The sequence below is a fragment of the Lipotes vexillifer genome, unplaced genomic scaffold, assembly GCF_000442215.2.
Source record: "Lipotes vexillifer unplaced genomic scaffold, Lipotes_vexillifer_v1.1 scaffold1728, whole genome shotgun sequence".
In the NCBI taxonomy this organism is placed as follows: domain Eukaryota; kingdom Metazoa; phylum Chordata; class Mammalia; order Artiodactyla; family Lipotidae; genus Lipotes; species Lipotes vexillifer.
In genome coordinates this window covers 591191-600664 of record NW_006784330.1, presented here as the reverse complement: position 1 = coordinate 600664, position 9474 = coordinate 591191, and positions in this window count along the sequence as shown.

Genomic DNA, 9474 nt, shown 5'->3' with positions numbered 1-9474 from the left:
CGAACCCGTGTACCCTGCATCGGCAGGCGGACTCTCAACCACTGCGCCACCAGGGAAGCCCCCAGATTTTAAAAAATAACAAAAAAGTAAAATAAAACATTTTTGTGGTTTCCAGCTTCATGTAATAGAATCATACATATGTATCCTTCATGTGTGATCTTTGTTCAATTAAATGAGTATAATTTTTACAATCTTTAAAAACAGCTCTATTGAGGAATAAGTGACCTACAATAAATTACACATGTTGAAAGTGTACAATTGCTAATTTTGACATCTGTATATATTTGTGAAACAATCACCACAATGAAGATATTGAATATATGCAACATCCCCAAAAGTTTCCCTGGGCCCCTTTGTAATTCATTCTTCCCATCCCTAGGCAACCACTGCTCTGCTTTCTGTCACTACAGATTAGAATTTTCTATAACTGGAATCCTGCAGTATTTATAGTTTTGTGTCTGATTTCTTTCACATTTCATATTTGTGAGATTCATCCGTGTTATTGAGAGAATCAATAGTCGATTCCTCTTTATTGCTGAGTAGTACTCCACGGTATGGCTATACCAAAATTTGTTTATCTATTTGCTCTTACTGGGCATTTGAGTTATTTCCAATCTTTGACAATTGTAAATATAGCCTCTAAGAACATTTGGGAACAAGTTTTTGTGTGGACATATGTCCTCCTCTCTCTCTAGGAGTGGAATGACTAGATCATATGGTAGGTATATGCTCAACTTTATAAGACACTACCCAAATGCTTTCCAAAGTGGTTGTACCATTTTAAAATCCCACCAACAATCAGACTTCCAGTTGTTTGACATTCTTGTCAAAACTTGGTATTGATATTCCTTTTAATTTTAACTTCTAGTGGCTGTGTAGAGGTACATGGTTGCGTGCAGTTTTCTTGGGCTATATCCCGCAGGCTTGCAAGTCCTGTACTTGCCCAGCTTCAAGACTGAAGAAAGAGCCCAGAGTCAGCGACAGAGACATCAAGGGTTTAATGAATGGGGGACCTTATGCGTCTGAAGTGACACCCACCAAGTGTGCAAACGGTGGGCAGGACATGGCAGCAGTCTTTGCTGGGGGGCGGGGGAGGGGGAAGGTTACCAGTTATAGAGGGAATTGACATCAGGTTGGCTCATCAGTTACCTGGGAAACCAGCAGAGGAGCACAACGCTTACTGCCCTTTGGTAAACGATCATGGTGGAGATGTTCTGATCTAAAGATTAGAACAATCATTAGCTGGAGCCAGGGGCAAGCACCTAGGCATTTACTGATTAGGCTCTATGAGTAAGAGGGAAGGTCAGTCATGTGAGTAGGGCATAGGTAGAGCAGGGACTGGTAAAGCAGGGGATGTACAGAGAGCAAGGGAAGAGCCATCTTGGGTGGTCTGACCATACAAGTTTTAATTCTCATTTCCTGAATGACCATTTTAATGTGTTTATGAGCCATTTTTATATCTTCATTTGTAAAGTGGCACTTCAAATCTTTTGCTCATTTTTAAAAACTTGTTTGTTTCAATAAATCTTATTATTGAGTTGTAAGAGTTCTTTATATATTCTGGATACAAGTCCTTTGTCAGATATGTGATTTGCAAATATTTTCTCCCAGTTTTTAGGCTGTCTTTTCATTCTCTTCAAAGAGCAAAAGTTTTACATTTTGATGAAGTCCACATTATCAATTCTTTTCTTTTGTGGATCAAGCTTTTGGAACCATGTCTAAAAACTATTTTCCTAACCCAAGATCATGAAGATTTTCTCTTATGTCTTCTAAAAATTTTATAGTCTTAGGTTTTTACATTTAGATTGAATATTCATTTTAATTCATTTTTATATTAAGTATGAGATTTAGATCAAGGTTCTTTATTTAACATACAAATTTCTAATTTTTTCAGCATTATTTGTTGAAGACCATGTTTTCTCCATTGAATTGCCTTGGCACACTTGTCTCTCTCTTTTTAAAATATTTTTTTCTTTTTTTTACCTTTGTCTCTTTTTATAGGTCTCTGTCTGGACTCTCTTCTGTCCCATTAATCTATGTGCCTACCTCTTCACCAATATACCACATTGTCTTGATTATTTAACTTTATATAAATCTTAAAATCAGTGTGATTCCTCTAACTTTATTCTTTTTTTCATATATTGTCTTGACTTTTCTAATTCCTCTCCCTTTCCATATTAATTTTAGAATAAGCTTATCTATAGCTACAAGAAACCTCTGGGGGTTTTGATAGACATTACACTAAAGCTATTGATCAATTTGGTGAACTCATATTTTAACCATGTTGAGTTTTCCAGTCCATGAACAGGTATGTCTCCCCATTTACTTAGGTTTCATTTCTTTCGTAAGCATTTTCTAGGATTCAGTATATAAGCCTTGCACATGGCTGGGAACTGTAGCTTTGAAAAAAATTACAGTTGACACTCGAACGACACAGGAGTTAGGGGCACCAACCCTCTTCACTGTTGAAAATTTGCACGTCTTTACATTCGACCCTCCATATCCTCGGTCGGTCCTGTAGTACTGTAGTACTTAAGTGGACCTGGGCAGCTCAAACCCGTGTTGTTCAAGGGTCAACCATAATTCTACATTACATTTAGTTGGCTTTTTAATTAGAAAACCCATGTCTTCCATCAACTTTGGGAAATTTGATCATAGTACTCCTTTGATAATTTTCTTTTTCCTTCTTTTTGGAATTTCTAACAGTTGGATGTTAGACATTGAACCTCTTGAATTTTTCTTTTTGTTTTTAATATTTATTTATTTATTTGGTTGCACTGGGTCTTAGTTGTGGCAGGTGGGCTCCTTAGTCGTGGCATATGAACTCTTATTTGCGGTATGCATGTGGGACCTAGTCCCCTGACTAGGGATTGAACCCGGGCCCCCTGTGTTGAGAGCAAGGAGTCTTATCCATTGTGCCACCAGGGAAGTCCCCTTGAATTTTTCTTCTTTATTGTTTTACTTTCCTCCTTTATTTCTCATCTTTTTTCTTCATTGTGGGAGATTTCCTTATCTTCATCTTCCAATCCTCCATAGTAGGCAGAATTCTAAGATGGCCGTCAAGATTCCTGCACCCTAGTGTACACGCCCTGTATAATCCCCTCCCTTTGAGTGTGGGTGGGACCTATGAGTATGGTGGGATGTAACTCCAATGATTAGGTTATATGTCAAAGGTGAAGGGATTTTGCTGATGTAATTCAAGTCCCCAATCAATTTCTTTTTAGTTAATCAAAAGGGAGATTATCCTGGGTGGGCCTGACTTAATCAGGTGAGCTCTTTAAAGGAGTAGAGTTGATTTACAATGTTGTGTTAGTTTCAGGCGCACAGCAAAGTGAGTCAGTTATACATATGCATATTTCCACTCTTTTTTAGATTCTTTTCCCGTATAGGCCATTACAGAGTAGTGAGTAGAGTCCCCTGTGCTACACAGTAGGTCCGTATTAGTTCTCTATTTTATGATTAGTAGTGTGTATATGTCAGTCCCAATCTTCCGATGTATCCCTCCCTTGTGCCCCCCGCCCTGCCCCATTCATCTTTTGAAACAAGGCAGTAGAGAGTATGACTGGGAGCTGGGTGCATGAGCAGACCTTGTCAATGGGCAGATTTTGCTTAAGGATGATGGGAGAGGAGCTGGTTACGAATCTTTGATGGGGGCATGGTGGTGGGGGAGAAAGGTCCAGATACCAAACTGCAGAAGGCCTAAGCCTGAGGCACTAACAAACACCCAACTAGTTGTCCTAATTCTGTCTAAATACTTTGTTCAGTTTCTGTAAAGAAGAAACCCTTTGTTTTTAGGCTGGCAAGTAAATATTGGGCTGCTGGACAGTCTCCATGTAGGAGTTTGGGGGTCAACCCTGCACTGTACAGACCTTCAGTTGTGAGGCCCTGTTGTCAGCTTCCCTTCTCACTCTCACTCTTGGTCATCCTTGCAGTCTTAGCAAGGCCAAACCTTGCTAAGGTTTGCAAGGCAGGCGGGCTGCCTCTTTAGCTGCAGCACTTCCACATATAGTTTAAGCTGATTGTTTGCTCCACTCTGCTTCATCAGTTAGCACTCTTCCAGATGCTTTCTGACTTCAGAAATTTATTTAAATTTCTCATTTGCTGACGGCTCCCCTCCTGTTCTCTTTATTGTAGTGGGTTTATGCAGTTTAAAATTTCTGTACTATTATTTTAATAAGGTCTCTGGAGGGAGAGGACTTACACGTTTGTGCTCAGCCTACCATCTTGAACTGAAAAAAAAAGTACAATGAGGATAATAGTGGTGCCTATTACTTTTTTGAGGATTAAATGATTTACACATGTAAATTGCTTAGCACAGTGCCTGGCACATATTTGATTATTTATAAATATTAGTTATTATTATTATTATTGCCTTGACAAGCAATTGGTGACTTGTGTTTCTGGACGGGAAATCTTTTCCTGATGCCATGGGAAACCACACCAGGCAGGTGACCACTACAGCCACCATTGAATTAAGTCCAAGTTTCAGTGCCTTTGGTTCTAAAAAAACAATGCTTCGGGAAAAAGCTTTAGGTCTGGGGAGAAGTCATGGGGGTAGAGGGGTGGTTGGAGGGAAGAGCTACATGTCTCAGGGGGCAAGCCCTGAAATGGAGGCAATGAAGCAGAACCAGAGTGACAAAATCTCAATTTTCCCTTGCAGCAAACTGGGAGTCAGCTGTGCTGATGGATGGAAGGTGGTCTGCAGCAGCAGCTTCAGCAAACTCAAGTAGAGACCAGAGCCAAGGCAAAGAAGATGACAACAGAGGGCTCAGAATTGCCATTGACTCAAGAAAGCCAGGAGGCATGGAAGCAGGAACTAGGAGGTGAATGAATAGGAATTGGATTTGTTTTTCTCTCAGAAGGATTGGAAATCTTCCCACTAGCAACTCTTTCCTTTCCCCGTTCATCAGGCTCCCTTTCTTCCTCCTGAGTGATTGTGGGCACTGTACCTTGCTACACCCACTAACCCCAGAAGGGTGAGTCACTGTGGGCCTGGATCTCCAGTCCTCCCTTCCAGCAGAGCCAGCTCCCTGAGGATGGGGCTGATCTTATATGCAGTGGGAGGAGGGAGCTTGCCTTGGTTTTCTAAAATCTTTAGCAGATCTGCCAAAATATGATCTTGACCAGAGATACCTCCCTCGCTAGCCTGCTACGGTGCTTGAAATCCCACAGTTCATTTCGGTTTGGTGTCTTCAGAGTTCCTAGTTACAGTGCCAACATCATGGGAAGTTTGGTATTCAGGCATGACTCCATTACCAGCCAGAAGACATTAGGTCTAATTCATTTGTTCAACCAAACAGCCACCTCGCAGATTTCCCAAAGGAGGTGGGAAAGAAAGGGTACCTATACCTGGCAGGGAGAGATGGACAAGTCACATCAGGAGCAGGGGTACCCTCCAAGAAATCTTCTCAACTTGATGGGAGGTTGGAATGCTTTCCAAGGTTCCTTCTCTTCCATGATTTTAAATTTTTGAGACACTAGAGGTAAAATAATTTGGCAATTGCTCTTGTTTATCTGGAATTCCATGGTATCCAGTCACTTCAGAAGAAGAGGGAATGACAATGTGGCCTGGGCAGTGGGTGAAATGCCTGGGAAGGAATTTGGAGCAAAGCCCTGGGAGGCCCCATCCTTCACAAAATCTTTAGGGAAACACACCAGAGATAAAAGATCCCCGAAACTTCACGTAGGGTTATGATTCTAGCCCAAACACACTCTATTTTCTAGGATAATCACTTGCTTTCTCTGCCTCAGTCTCTTTATCCATACAATGGCCACGGCAATCCCTGCCCTATCTATCTTCACAAAATTGTTGTGAGGATCAAAAGAGCTGACAGCCATGGAAGTGATCCAAATTGTCAAGAATTCTTTAGATATAAGATATTTTTATATATTAGGCTTCACAAGGACATAGTAGCTGGCCTCAGTTGGAAGGAAGACTTTTTAAAAATAACTTTTTTTCTGATTATGAAAGCATTATATAATTATAGAAAATAGAGAGAGGGATCAAGAGAAACATTAAAATCACCCTTAAACCCACCCAGAGACAGGTACCTTTAAGGATTTAGATTTTGGTGTATTTCCTTCTAGTCTCTTTTCCTCCATGAAGGCAAAGACTGTGTCTGTTTGTCCCACCGCTGTATCCCCAGAATCTGCCAATGTACCCAGCACACATTAGATCTTCACTAAATATTTGTATAATTAATGAGTACATATACTTATTTTAATTAAAAAATTCTGTGTGTACATTTTTATATCCTGCTTTTTTTTACCTAATTATAATCTGAGTATTTCCTATGGCATTAAATATTCCTTGGGACTTCCCTGACGGTCCAGTGGTGAAGAATCCATGCTTCCAATGCAGGGGGCCCAGGTTCGATCCCTGATGGGGGAACCAAGATCCTGCATGCTGCACGGCACGGCCCAAAAAATAAGTAAATAAAATAAATTTTAAAAGATAACACTTCCTATAAAAAATATTCCTTAAGATATGATTTTCCATGTCTGTACTGTATTCCATCATATCAGTGTATCAGCTCTCTATTATTGGACATCTGTGTTGCTTCAAACTGTTTGCTATTATAATTAAAACTGATAAATATCCTCACAGCAAAATCTTTGTGCCCATACCTGTTTGTTTCCTTTGGATAAATTCTTAGCAGTGGGATTCCTGGGTGACATAGTAAGCACATTTAAAAGACTTTTAATACATTACTAGATTGCCCTCCATGAAAGTTGTACCAATTTACTTACCTGCCAGCAGTCTATGTTTTTTTTTTAATGCACATAAGTTTTTGATTTTGACTTTGTCATGTCTATCTATATTTTCCTTTTGTGACTTCTTCCATTGCATTTATGCTTAGAAAGTCCTCAGAGAAGGTCTTTTAAAACGATAAAAGGTCAATTTGTTTGCGGTTCCTGCTTTTGCAATGCAATGTATTCATGGAAGCTTTATCATAAGACAGTCTACATACTGGGAAATAGACCAAGCTTATGCATTCACATAGCTGTATTCATCTATCCCAATTTTATTGGTTTCCTCAGCAGAAACTAATGAATATGTGGGTAAAGGCAGCAAGGGGCGAAGTATAGGTGCTCAGAAAGCAGTGTTGCAGGGCAAGCAGTGAAGAACATCACATGCCTCTTAATGGTTCCTCCATCTTTCTTGGATATTAGAGAGTTTTCATGCAAACTCAGTTCAGAAAACCTCCTTCCAAAGCTGGAGGAGCCCTAGAGTGTAAGACCTCTGCGACCAGTAGGTGAAAAAGAGGTCCAAGGAAATCCTAGGGTTATTCGTAGATTAAGGAGATGCTAGAGAGTGATAAGCACTTCAGAGAGGTTCACCGTTGACTCTGACCTTCCTTGACTGGGAGGCTTGAGTGATTTGAGGGTTGGATGGCTGGGTTTCGGAATCAGGAAAGCTCAAGCTGGCCCTCAGCAGAGAGTTTGGGACAGTGTCTCTGGCCAGTGAAAGCTGCTTGTGGTTCACTCTGGGGCAGAGGAGGTAAGAGTGTTCAGAAAGGAGAAGTTCAGTTGTTGATCATCTCTATCCCCACAGCATCTAGCAGAGTGTCAAGCACAAAACAGACACTCAGTAAATATTTGTAGAATGCATGAATGAATAAACCAATAGTTGCTCTGCTAGTCTGTGCACGCTGAGAGTTATTTGTTCACTCCCTGGTAGCTTCTATGCCTTGGCTTCCTCCACCATCCAAACTTCACCATCCTGTTTCCCATTCTCTCGGGGAGCCTTTCGCAAGGTCCTAAAACTGGATATTCTAATTATAACATTGGATAGTGGTTAAGAGCACGGACTCTAGGTCCATGTAAGTTTGGTGAAGCACCCTCAGTCTACCACTGAGTGGTATGTGACATCGGGCAAGTTATTGATCATTTCTAAACCTTAGTTTCTCTATCTGTAAAACAGGGTTAACAATAGTATCTACCTATTTGGGCTGTTGTGAGGATTAAATGAGATAACGCACTTAAAGGCTTTAGCATAGTCCCTGGTACATAGTAAACACTCAATGGTTGGTAGCTGTATTAATTTCCTGCAGCTGCTATAACAAAACAGCACATACTGGGTAGCTCATAAACAACAAAAATTCACTTCTCATACTTCTGGAGGCTGAAAATCCAAGATCAGAGCACTAGCATGGTTGGGTTCTGATGAAATCCCACTCTCTGGCTTTTTCTGGTTGTGTCCTAACGTGGTACAAGTGGCAAGAGAGCTCTATGGGGTCTTTTTTATAAGGGCACTAATCCCATTCATGATGGCTCCACCCTCATGACTTAAGTGCCTCCCATAGGCCCCACCTCCTGATAACCATCACGTTGGCATTAGGACCGCAACATATGAATTTATAGGGGACACAAACATTCAGACCATAGCACTGCTTTAATAAATTACCACAGTTTGGTGGCTTAAAACCACAGAAACTTATTCTCTCACAGTTCTGGAGGCCAGAGTCTAAAATCAGTTTCACTGGGCTGAAATCAAGGTGTCAGCAGGGCCTCAGTCCCTCTGGGGACTCTAGGGGAGAATCTATTCCCTGCCACTTCCAGGTTCTAGTGGCTGCTAGAATTCTGTGGTTGTAGCTGCATCACCCCAATCTCTGCCTCTGTGGTCTCATTGCCTTCTCTTCTTCTGTCTGTGTTTAATCTCCTTCTCTATCCCTCTTATAAGGATATACAGGATTGCATTTAGACTTTACCTGGATAATGCAGAATAACCTCCTGTAGTGTAAGGCCTAGAATTTCATGTGCTCCCTCGATATCTTTGAGACTCACAGGGCCTCAAAGTCCTAACTGCTTTCTCTCATCCAATAGGAAAGAATCCCAACTGGTTAGTCCCCCTATCAGCTGGATCAGCTGAACCTCACTCAGCCCAATCCTCAACCTAACTGGTTTTGCCTCCCGGACCGCCTGTGAAATTATTCAAACAAACCAATCACAGTCTCCCTTGGGAACCAAAGGGCACCACACCCTTCTGTTACTACAAAGCCTGCCAGCCTCCCACAGTCCATTCTGCTTTACTCTATTCCTGAGTGCAACCTCCGTGTGGCCCTGCACGGCACTTGGTGTCCTCCTCCTCTGGACTGTGACTATATGTGACTAATAACTGCTGTCCATCTCATCTGTCCAGTGTCAGGTGCCATGTATTTGACCATCCCCAGAACCCTAAAGTGGGACTCTCTCCCTCGCTAGTGGGGTGACGAGGAGGGGAGCAAAACATCTCCCCATTTCAAGATGCTTCATTTACTCACATCTGCCAAGACCACCCGCCCCCGCCCCCCCCCCTTTGCCATATAAGGTGGCATCACAGATTCCAGAGATTAGAAGGTGGATCTCTTTCGGGGGCCATTTTTAGCTACCCACAGTAGCCTTTATTATTATTTAAGAGAGTGCAAGTTCACAAACCCCTTGGTAACTCTAAAGAGATAATTATTTAATTCGGTATATCTCTGAGTTCCTGCT